Source organism: Macaca nemestrina, chromosome 13, assembly GCF_043159975.1.
Source record: "Macaca nemestrina isolate mMacNem1 chromosome 13, mMacNem.hap1, whole genome shotgun sequence".
NCBI classification, from domain to species: Eukaryota; Metazoa; Chordata; class Mammalia; order Primates; family Cercopithecidae; genus Macaca; species Macaca nemestrina.
This window is the reverse complement of record NC_092137.1, coordinates 104,494,417-104,506,668: the sequence shown is the minus strand read 5'-3', so window position 1 is coordinate 104,506,668 and position 12,252 is coordinate 104,494,417.

Below are 12,252 nucleotides of genomic sequence, written 5' to 3'. Positions count from 1 at the left end.
TAGGAGTCTGTGTTATGGGATAATTGGAATTCATACAGCAAAAAAGAAGCTATTCTCGGTATTTCAAGGATAAATTCTTCAAGTTGATTAAATTAGAGTCTAAACCACAGTCTTTTCGAAGCGAATGGTATGTTATTCATGAAGCAGCCACTAGAGACAAGGGATTCTCAGGTGCTCCTACAGAAGTCAGAGTGCACCTGCCCCTGGTGGTATGTGCTGAGTACCATGTCATGATCCTCAGACCTGTCTGGGAAGACCAGGGTGGGGGTGTTGATGCTCTCAGTTGCCTGCAGCACGTCTCCAGGTGATTCTCCAGTCCACACATAACTCCACGTGCTTTAGTTCAGGTGTCAGTGTACATTAATCCACCACTCTGACTTCCCAATCTCATAGGAGGGCCTCTGGTTAAGCAACTCTAAAGAAACCATAGAGAGAAAAGGGGTTTTTGAAAATATGCTTCCAGAAGTGATAGTAGTGACGGAGAATTGACAGCTGACAGGTCAGTAAGGTTGCTCTTTCCACAAGGCTCAAAACTTTGCCAGTTACAGCTTGTCCCAGAATACACTTGAATGTGCTTTCAAGTCTTACCAGCAAGTCTAGGTTCATAGCAAGAAAACTCATTAAGTCATAGATGAAACAGAAAAATCAGGACAATGTATGAAACACAGTATAAGGCTGTGTGTGGTAGCTCATGCCCGTAATCACCAGCACTTTGAAAGGCTAAGTCCGGAGAATTGCATCATCCCAGGAGTCTGAGATTGGACTGGTGTTGGAAAGAGACCCCCAAATCTGGCCATAAACAGGCCCCCAAACTGGCCATAAACAAAATCTCTGCAGCACTGTGACATGCTCGTGATGGCTATGATGCCCACGCTGAAGGTTGTTGGTTTACCAGAATGAGGGCAAGGAACACCTGGCCCGCCAAGGGTGGAAAACTGCTTAAGGCAGTCCTAAACCACAAACAATAGCATGAGTGCTCTGTGGTTTAAGGACATGTTCCTGCTGCAGATAACTAGCAAAAGCCCATCCCTTTGTTTCCTGTAAGCAATGCCTTTAGCTAATCTATATCTATAGAAACAACACTTATCATTGGCTTGCTGTCAATAAATGTGTGGGAAAACTCTGTTCCTGGCTCTCAGCTCTAAAGGCTGCCAGCCCCTGATTCCCACTCTGCATTCTATATTTCTGTGTGTTTGTCTTTAATTCCTCTAGCGCTGCTGGGTTAACGTCTCCACGACCAAGCTGGTCCCAGCACATGGTGCCCATACATGAGGTTTGAAACCAGGTTGAAGTCACTACAGTGGTGTTTGGAGAATGTGGAGCTGTGCTGGAGGACACTTGACTACTCTTAAGCAATCCCTGGGGTGAGTAAGAAGCGGAGCTCAGAAGCATCAGGGTAACAATGGGTCAAGTGTCAGCTCTGGTTCTTTCCACCTTGGAACCTTTTCACACTGATGATGAGGAAGAAGGAGAATATAATGAAGTAACAGAAGAGGTGACAGAGCAGGTTTGTTTGCAAGCTAAAGCTAAAACGGCAAATGAAGGAGAGGTTTATCCCTCCCCTTCTGTACCCCCTCATTAGTTTGAAGAAAAAGACTGGCCTGATCCTCCAGATCCTTCTTTTTCAGAGGACACTGGGTGAAAAGTAGTTGCCCCAGTGACTGTTTGAGCAGCGCCTTGAGCAATCGCTCTCATTTCTATTCAGGCAGGAATCCAGCAAGCTAGACATGAGGGTGACATAGAGGCTTGACAGTTCCCTGTTAGAATACAACTCCCAGGTGAACAGGGAAATATTATAGCTATATTTGAGCCTTTTCCTTTTAAATCACTCAAAGAATTTAAACAAGCTGTTAATCAATATGGACCAGGCTCTCCTTTTGTAATGGGACTGTTACAGAATGTTGCTGTCTCCAGTTGGATGATTCCTCCTGACTGGGACACTCTTACCTGAGCTTGTCTATCTCCTGCTCAGTTCCTACAATTTAAAACTTGGTGGGCAGATGAAGCTTCCATTCAGGCTACTCGCAATGCCTGGGCCCAAACTCGAATTAATATAACTGCAGACTAACGGTTGGGCATCAGACTAACGGCTAACGGCTGGACTGGTTTAGATGCACAAGTGGTTATGCAGGATGATGCCATAGAGCAGCTTAGAGGAGTGTGCATTAGAGCTTGGGGGAAAAAATCACTTCAGGAGGAGGACAATACCCTTCCTAATACCCTAATTCTCTTTGGCAAATGAATTTCACTCACACATGTTTCCTAATGTGGGAGACTGGCTTGTGTACATGTATGTGTGGACACCTTTTCTCACTTTGTCTGGGCTACATGCCAATCAGGAGAGTCTCCTGCCTGTGTTAAATGTCACCTTTTGCAATGTTTTGTGGTGATGGGCATTCCAGCTTCTGTTAAAACAGATAACGCCCCAGGCTATAGTAGCCAAGCTCTAGCTACTTTTTTCTCTATATGGAATATTAAACATATTACTGGTATCCCGTATAATTCTCAAAGACAAGGCATAGTGGAAAGAATAAATCTCTCACTGAAACAGCCATTGCAAAACCAAAAGGGGAGAAACAGGGACTATGGGACCCCGCATATGCAATTGAATCTAGCATTATTGACTTAAAATTTTTTGAGCCTGCCTAAAGGCCAGATGCTATCAGCAGCTGAACAGCATCTACATAAACCAGCTGCAAAGACAGAAGCAGAATAATTGGTTTGGAGGAGATATCTGATAACAAAAAGTTGGGAAATAAGTAAACTAATAACATGAGGTAGAGATTATGCTTGTGTTTCTCCAGGCCAAAACCAGCAGCTGATTTGGATACCATCAAGACACCTGAAACCTAATCATGAGCCAGATGCCAAAGAAGAGATTCTGGGAGGAACCAGAGGATGCCCCAGTTACAGTCATGTCAAGATTGACACTAAGGAGGAGCCCAACTGTCACGAACAACACCGGTTGAACACAGCCACCTACCTGGGGACAGATCAAGGAGCTGTCACAGATGGTGGGAAAAACCTGAGGAAAGGGGAACAACCAGTCACAATGAGTAATTTAATGAAAGTATGGTAGCGATTATCACCACTGCCATGAGTATTCCTTCAGTAAGGGCTGACACAGAGAACAATTATACTTATTGGGCATATTTATCTTATCCACCACTTCTACGGCCTGTAACTTGGCTGGACCCCATGTGCAATGGAGGTATACACTAATGATAGCTCTTGGATGCGTGATCCTACAGATGATAGAGGCACATCTCACCCACATGAGGATAGAACTGTTATGAATATTTCTTTAGGATTTGAACATCCGCCTATCTGTTTGCGAAAGGTCACTAGTTGCCTACCCCCTCAATATCAATCTTGCCTGACGATAATGCCTGGATGTAATCACTCTATGACACAGTTATACATGCTTTCTGATCTCAGGGTTTACCAAAATAAATCTGCTACTATAATTGAGGCATACCGCCCCCAGAAACCTATTTGTAAACAGGATTGGACCTGGTCAGAAAAAAATGAATGTACTTGTTTGGGAAGATTGCAACGCAGAACAGTCCGAGGTGCAGCGCAATGATTCCTATGGGATCATTATTGATTGGTCCCCTAAGGGGATGTTTAGCTTGAATTGCACTTCTCAGTCTGCGTGCCACGGCCACACTATGTTCAGCTGGTCTGAAGGAAACAGTCATATGGTGGATAGTTGTATTACGTTAGGGGGAAATATGACCTTACTATTGTCTGTATTTTAAGATTATGTATTATCTCAGGAGATATGTATGTGTTCAAGTTGGCAAGGGGTGTGCTTGTGAAGGTTAATACTGAGTGTTAACTTGATTGGATTGATGGATGTAAAGTGTTGATCCTGGGTATGTCTGTGAGGGTGTTGCCAAAAATGATTATCATTTGAGTCAGTGGGCTGGGAAAGGCAACCCACCATTAATCTGTGTGGGCACAATCCAATCACCTGCCAACACAGCTAGATTATAAGCAGGCAGAAAAATGTGAAAAGAGACGGGCCTACCCTCCCAGCCTACATCTTTCTCCTGTACTGGATGCTTCCTGCTCTCGAACATGGACTCCTAGTTCTTCAGTTTTGGAACTCTGGCTGGCTCTTCTTGCTCCTCAGCCGGCAGATGGCCTATTGTGAGACCTTTTGATTGTTTAAGTTACTACTTAATAAACTTCCTGTATTAGCAAGTGACACATAGAGGGACAGAACTAACAGGATATATATATATATATATATATATATATGCACACATATATGTACATACACATATATATACACATATATATGCACACATACATATACATACACACACACGCACACACGCGCAAACACACACACACATATACACCTATGTGTGTGTGTGTGTGTATATGTATATAGGAGTTTATTAAGTATTAACTTACAGGATCGTAAGTTCCACAATGAGCTGTCTGCAAACTGATGAGAAAGGAGAGCCAGTCTGAGTCTCAAACTGAAGAACTTGGAGTCTGACATTCGAGGACAGGAAGCATCCAGCATGGGAGAAATATGTTGGTGCTGGGAGGCTAGGCCAGTCTCTCCTTTTCACATTTTTCTGCCTGCTTTACTTTTGCTGGCAGCTGATTAAATTGTGCCCACCAGATTAAGGGTGGACCTGCCTTCCCCAGCCCACTGATTCAAATGTTAATCTCTTTGGATAACACCCTCACAGGCACACCCAGGATCAATACTCTGTATCCCTTAATCCTTCAAGTTGACACTCAGTATTAATCATCACACTCCTCGTCATATATATATATATATATATATATATATATATATATATGCATACATATATGTGTGTGTGTGTGTGTATATATATATTTCTTTATTTCTGTCGCTCTAGAGAACCCTGACTAATACATCCACACTTTTGATGACCTATTTCTTTTATTTTAGTTCATTTGTTTCCCGTGGGTTTCCTACACTCTCTTCTTCCCACTCCCCTATGAAGGATATATAAGCCTCTGGACCTCACTGGGTGAGGGCATGTCCCTGCCTTGCACTATCAATGATACTTTCTTCTTACTCTTTAGCAATGAGGGAACGTCATCCTTACCCAGATGCCAGCCTCCTGTCTCACATCCAGGACAGAGAGTCTCCATCTCCTATCCACCAAATACCCATGTATGTGGGCATGGTGGCACGTCCATGTGATCCCAGCTACTCCGTAGGCTGAGGTGGGAGAATCACTTGCACTTGAGAATTCAAGGTTGCCATGAGCCGTGATTATAGTACTGCACTTCATGCTGGGTAACTGAGTGAGACCCTGTGATTTTTCCCCTGCATTTTACACAATTTTTTTGCCTCTTTCTTCTATTAATTTGTGTTTTCTCCATTCATTTTCTGCAAACCTTTAGAGGGCAAATAGGAAGTTTCCCTTTTTCCCTCTAAATGAGTAAGTTCCTCACAATTCAGGTCCCTGAATAGGCAACAGGAGGGTGTGTGCAGGGGATCAGCCACAGTGATTTGACCACTCCCAGTCAGGCATCAGTAATACTCCCCAGAACCCAGGCTGAAGCCCACTGATGCTGATGTGGTTCAATCCACTTCCTCTGCTACTGCACCAGGCTATGATGCCTTGGCCCCTGTTAAAGGTGTGAGATATAATGGGTGCAAATCTGTGTTTGGATTTATCCAAATCCAAGTGCTTTCCTACTTTTTCAGCTTCCTTGCTTTTCTATTTAACACTCATTGCTCACTCCGTAAGGCAGTTGAGACGGCATTCTCCACTAGTTACCCTCACAGGGAGCTGGCTGAGGACAATTAGTAATACCTTGGTTGTGAATGTCAAATAGATTTTGTAATTTCATATCAGATGCAAGATGCTAATACTAAATATTTTTATTATAATTGTCTCTCGCTGATGGAAAAATGTAGTTCTTGAAATTCCAAAATTTGGTTTTCAAAGTTAAAACCAAATCCTGAAAGAGGTAGTATACTGAAGATGTAGTATTTTCCATGAATCACTAGGAAACTAAAGGATGATATAAACTTTTTATTCCCCATAGTGCAGAATTCAAGATTGGACAGACTGCAGGAATGGGAGCATGAGGGGAATACAGGAGAGGTCAGCTATTGTTCAGTTAAACTGTGTTGGTTTATGGTGGGTGGGGATGTGGATGGTGGTGGGCTTGGCAGTTAATTTGGACCCACAAAGGAGCCATATGTGATACCGGTGAAGAACCACAGAGTTGAAGGCACTGCTGCGTGGCTTCCTGGGTGGAGCCTGTGCCACTGGGAGTCTCACAGTAAAGTAATGTCGTGAGTAGAGCTTTAGGTCTGTAAACACCAAAGGTTTAGTGAAGACCCTGTGCAAGGAGACCTGAGGTCATGTCACTCAGTCCGAGTCAAATCACAGCAGCCAAGCAGAGCTTCTGAAACTCATTCTGCCCCTAGAGGAGGTTTAGCAGAGACCACTGGTTGGGTCTGGAGATGTCACAAGCACTGATATGCTGAGCAGAAGGCCAGGCAGGGTCTACACCTGCAGGGATGGAGATCGATATTCACGATTCAGACATGTATTCAGTATGCTCTGTTCAGCTTTGGGGATTTGGAAGAACATGCTGAGTCTGTGGAAGTCTTATGTTCTTCTAGACCATCTCCTCCAGCCCGACTGAGTCAGACCTCAGCCTACGCCCCACAGAGGACATACGCTATGTATAGAGGTTGCCCTGCACACCCCCTGAAGGTCAACCTGATTCTCTGTTCCCAGGAGAGTCCCTCTGCTTGTGCTGAGAGAGAGCTTGTGTCCACATGCAAACTTGGCAGATATGGAAGGAGGACAAAGAGTCAGGCCAATGACAGCTAAACTCTAGAAGGGATGCTTTTCAGTTTGGAATTTTAGGTCACTTAGTTCTCATTTCTTCTCCTGTTCTCTGCTGTTATTAATATAAACTTTTGTATTGTTTTATCACCAGGTTCTTGCAGCGGTTTCAATTCCTTTCAACTCCCACATTGTTGCCCCAGAATAGGAAGATTCCCTTTGAAACTTACTAGTCATTTAGAAATGACAATTTGGGTACCAAATTATCACAAAAAATAAAAGGTTTTGAAATAATCATATGTATAATTTTTAGACGATAGGGTCAATACCTGAAAATATATCTGACTCCAATATTCTAACAGTGATGGGATGGAAAAAGTATGTTTTGCATGGTGTCACTTAAAATAATTATTCAAAAATATTTATGAACAAATCACGGGCAAATCAGTTTCATTTCATGAGGTGTTATAATCAACATATAGAATTTTTTGTATGTAAAGGACAAAATACTTTTTTTCTGGTTAAAATAATCAACCCCATCAGAAATGATTCTCTTCTAGAATGATCCACACCAGGGTAAATGAAGTTAAAACTGTATTCCCCAGGAGAAATATCAAAAATAAATAAATAATGAAAGCATGGTATATAGGAAAGAATCTATCACACAATCAAAGATAGACAAGTCTTCAGAGGACTTTTCTACACATATTTATGTGTGAGAACACGCATCGAGCCAGAAGTACGTTGATTTCACTTCCACAATCAGCAGTGTGGAGACTAAAGGTAGTACAATTAAAATTACATTCTTAATCCCAAAGTCCAAAAACAAAGAACAGACAGTTTACAGAAAAGAGTTTGTAAAGCACAGAATGACAAGTCTACAGAAGGTACTCACAAGTGAGAAAACACATCTAGCCAAAATTCTAGGGATTTCACCAGCACAAACACCACTTTGGAGACTGGAGATGCTGTACAGCCTCCTGTGAGCAGGACACTCACCAGGTCCCTGCACAGTGTGATGGCCCCAAACACAAACCTCAAAGGAAGTTCAGCCTCTCATTGTGGCAGGAGCAGCTGCGGTGCCAGGGGATGTGTCTCCAGCAGTTGGAGTCAGGTGGGCTCAGGGAGATGACTGGAAAGCCTTTGAGGAAGGAAGAGGCCATGAGGCCTTAGTCACAGGCACAGGCTTCTCTTCTATGTGAACACGGCCAGGGTCCTCCAGGACACCTTCCAAAGCCTCCTCCTTCCTCCACACATAGGGTGCTGAAGCCCCACCGACCCTCCAGGGTTGGCTGCCACATCATCCCTGGAGCAGCCCCTAAAGTTCCCTGCTGTTCGCATAGCTGTAGAGATACTCAGTCATGTCACTGTAGGGGACCCTAGTGTGTCCTGTCCTCACCTGTTGCCACTGATGACCTTCACGGCACTTTCCTATGCCTTTCCCAAGTGAACCCACTCTCACCAACTATCAGGAGGATGGACGGTGGCCCATACTCTATGATGTTTGACTTATAAGTAAGTCAGGGCTCAGGATAGTCTCATGTTTGTGCAACTTATAATAATATCACATAGGAATCCTATTTTGACATTCCCTGACTCCTCATCCTCTCTGAGCAGTTACTCACTCTGCCCGTCCACTCTAAGACTTTCTTCTTGTGCAGCTGCTCATGGTGTTTCCATTTGGAGACTGATATGACTCTATTGGTGGAATACTAGATGTGTGCTTGTCACATCCTCACATTTCTAAGAATAAAAGACCGTTCTTTGGAGTAACATTTGCTCTTTGTTTCCTAGTTTGTCAGGATTACATTTCCAGTGATTGATGTGAAAACTTCTTTGCTAAAATGCATTGATATTGCTATAAATTAACTGCATATTTTTGCATCTCATAAATTTGGATATGTGATGTTTATTTTCTGATCAAAGTACTTTGTAATTTCTATTTTTGTTGCTTCTTTGCCCCAAACTACATTTAGTGGTACTTTACTTGTTTTCCAAGTATTTAGATTCTTTTGGCAAATTTTTAAAAAATTAAATTAGAATTTCAGTGGCCTTATGGATACGAGTGGTTTTTGTTTACAGTGATGAATTGTGTAGCAGTGAACTCTGGGCTTTAGTCACCCATCACCCGAACAGTGTACCTTGTGCCCAATAGGTAATTTTTCATCCCTCCTCCTCCCACCAACCCCCTTCTGATAACTTTCTCTTTCTGATTTCTTACACAATCCCCTCAGTTATATGTAATTTATTTTTTATGATTCAATCATCTTGATTTTATTGAAATATCTTGTTGCCCAAAATATATGTATCATTAGCCAATGTTTTGAAAGATCATGGAATCGGCTGTGGTTTGGTGGAGTGTTCTCTAAGTATCAGTCTTGTCCAGATGGTTGATAGCGTTGTTCAAGTCATCTGTATCTGCACTGGCCCATGGGGCGGGACTCTTTGCACTTCAACTCACACCTGCTGCAGACCTCTTTTCTACCCTTGGTCCCACTCACTACTGCAGAATTTCATGTCACCTGGTGGGCCAAAGCTGTATTCCATGGGGTAGAATATGTAGCCTCCAGAAACCAAAAAAGTCCTATTTGTGGCTTCCTTGTTTGAAAGACAAGGACACACATTACAAACACTGGAGTAAAATAAATATTCCTGTAATTCTGAACTCTGATTCACTCTGTCTTTATGTTACATGCGTTACAATGGCCTTATTCTGTGTCTGCACTGGCCCAAGGGGCTGAGCCGTTTGCAATTCAACCTGGACCTGCTGCAGAGCCCTTTTCTACCCCGAGTCCCACTCATGACTGGCAGAACTCCATGTCACCTGGTGGGCCAAATCTGTATTTCAAGGGGTAGAATATGTAGCCTCCAGAAACCAAAAAATTCCTATTTGTGAGTTCCTTGTTTGAAAGACAAAAACACACATTAAAAACACTGGAATAAAATAAATACTCCCATAATCCTGAACTCTGGTGCGCTCCGACTTTATGTTACACGCATTACAATGACCTTATTAATGGGGACACCATTTAGTGGCATCTGATGGCAGTTGTAGAGACGAATGCGCATATTCAAGGTGCAGGGCAATGCCAGCCAGGGGAAATCAGCCTTCCAACCACAGCCACGATATGCCTAGGCAGCCACAAAGAGTTCTCAAGTCATTTTCTGATCATTTACCTGGTCATGGTGCAGTATCTGGACTTGCTCTCCAATGAGGAGGGTCTAAAATTTAACATTGTGATGTCCTTGATTCTGTTGCACCAACTTTCATCTAGTCTTTCTGTCAGCCACTCACAAGGGCACTCAAGTCAAATTCTCTGAAGATGTGACTGTCTTTTTCAAATTCTAGAGGAAAGGTTGATTTTAGATTTGCCTAGCAAATTAAATATTTTAATGCCATTAATATGGTCATTTAAATGGTATCCTTCTCTCAGTCTCTCTGCAAATGTTAACCTGGAGCAAATTTCATAACAGGTTTCTCTTTATTTTCGTTTTCCTCTACAATTTCTGAGTAAGATGACCTACTCTGAGAAAACCTATGAAGTAAGTTTTAACCCAAAACAAAATCATTATTTTGAAATTTAATACCATCACAAGCCAGAGACAAAAGATATTGCTCTTGCTTTATGGCTTACTTAGGATTATTATTGACTCGTAAGTATTTGCTTTAATCTTCCATAAAATCGAAAGGTTTATTCCTTTTATTTTGCCTTATATGAATAATTGTTGCAAAAACAGTTTTTCTTCGGTAACAGATTTGTATACCCTCTTATTTTCAGTTTTAATTTTCACCTAGGGCTGCTAAGATTCCAGAATACCAAAGAAACCATTTTCTAGGGGAGGATGTTTCTAATTTACTAGGGTAAGACTATTAAATATGAGTGAGATCCAGCTAAATCAGTGTCGGGCAAGAGATTATGCCTCTAGTCCTTTGTTAAACACGATCATTTTATACCTGACGACTCCTGGGAAGTCAGAATTTATTTCTTTTTATTGCTAACTCTTCTTCTTTTTTTTTTTTTTTTTTTTTTTTTTTTTGCTAGTAGATATTTTAGAAGAGTTAATATCTAGAAGTTTTCCAACGTAAGGGCAATTGGCTCCTCATACAGCATTTACACTTTGGTGATTCTTAGTTCCTGCCCAAGTATGACCAAATAATAATAAAGTTCACCACCATGATGTGAGCTCCTCTGCTTTTACAAGGCAGAGAATCAGCATTTCCAGTTGTTGATGCAGATACTACATTATTGTTGTATTATTATTAAGACAAGGAATGGCATTAAATTATTAATTCAGCTAGTGTTTCTTTTCTGTTCCGAACTCTTGATTTTTTAACAGGAGATGAAAGAAAGAGATTAAACGAGAATTTCAGTTGATTTTAGAAATCAGTTTAAGTGGTTTACTTTGATCTCTGATTTTTCTTGAGTGTCTTAAATTTCTTTGTTAAAAATTCACATGAATATTTTATTGGTTCTTGAAACTATTTAATATGAAATAAGAAGCTATGAATGTGAGAATTCTCAAATTATGTTCTCATTTTTTCCTGAGGTAAGCTCTCTTACCTAAATTAAAATTTAAAATGTATTTTCCTTTTTCTTTTTGGTGTATTGATACAAATTCTCAGTGATGTATAAATGAGCCAAACATGGCCTGTGTGCCCTTGCCCTTATGCTGTTTATTTTTAAACTGCAGGCCTATTTCTCTGTGGTCTGTGCCAAATTCAAATTGTACAATCCAGTCATTTCAAAAACAGCCCAAACAATTAGCTTCTTAGTCATTCAGAAAACCTCATATACATATGAAAGTAATTGATACTCCGCCGGTTGTGAAAACCCCCATCCACTTCTGCCCTGGGAGCTCTCTAACCCAGAGACTCCCCACTGTGTAGCTGTGTGACATCCCCTAGACACAAAAGCCCCTTCTCCAGTAAATCCCCATCTCCACCTTCTGAGAAGCAGCCCTGGCACTTTAGCCTGGCCAGACTCCTGCCATGAGGGACTTTTCCCTGTAAACCCAAGAGTTTCACCTAATAAGTCACCTGTGCTACTGCCCCCCTGTGGACTTCTTCTTTTTCTTGACCAGAACCCAAACTAGCCAAACCCCACTCAAACAGGAAGACACTTTCCACCCCACAAACACTGACTCCAGCATAATGGACACAACAATTCTACTTCCAACACTGTCTTGCCAAGTCTAAAAAATAATACTCTTGATTCCAATTTTATGGACCCCTAAATAACAGCATCAGGCAAATGAGATGCAACTACAATAAGCCCCACCCATATCAGCTGCTCCTCATTCAGGTGACCATGGTCCAGATCAGAGACAGAGGCCTGCTCCCCAGTAGATCCGAATGGAGGCTGTTCTTACACCTTCTAATCTGTGTCCACTGTGGAACAACCAGCTTACTCTCTTATCGAATAAGCCTTGGGATAACATGTTAACA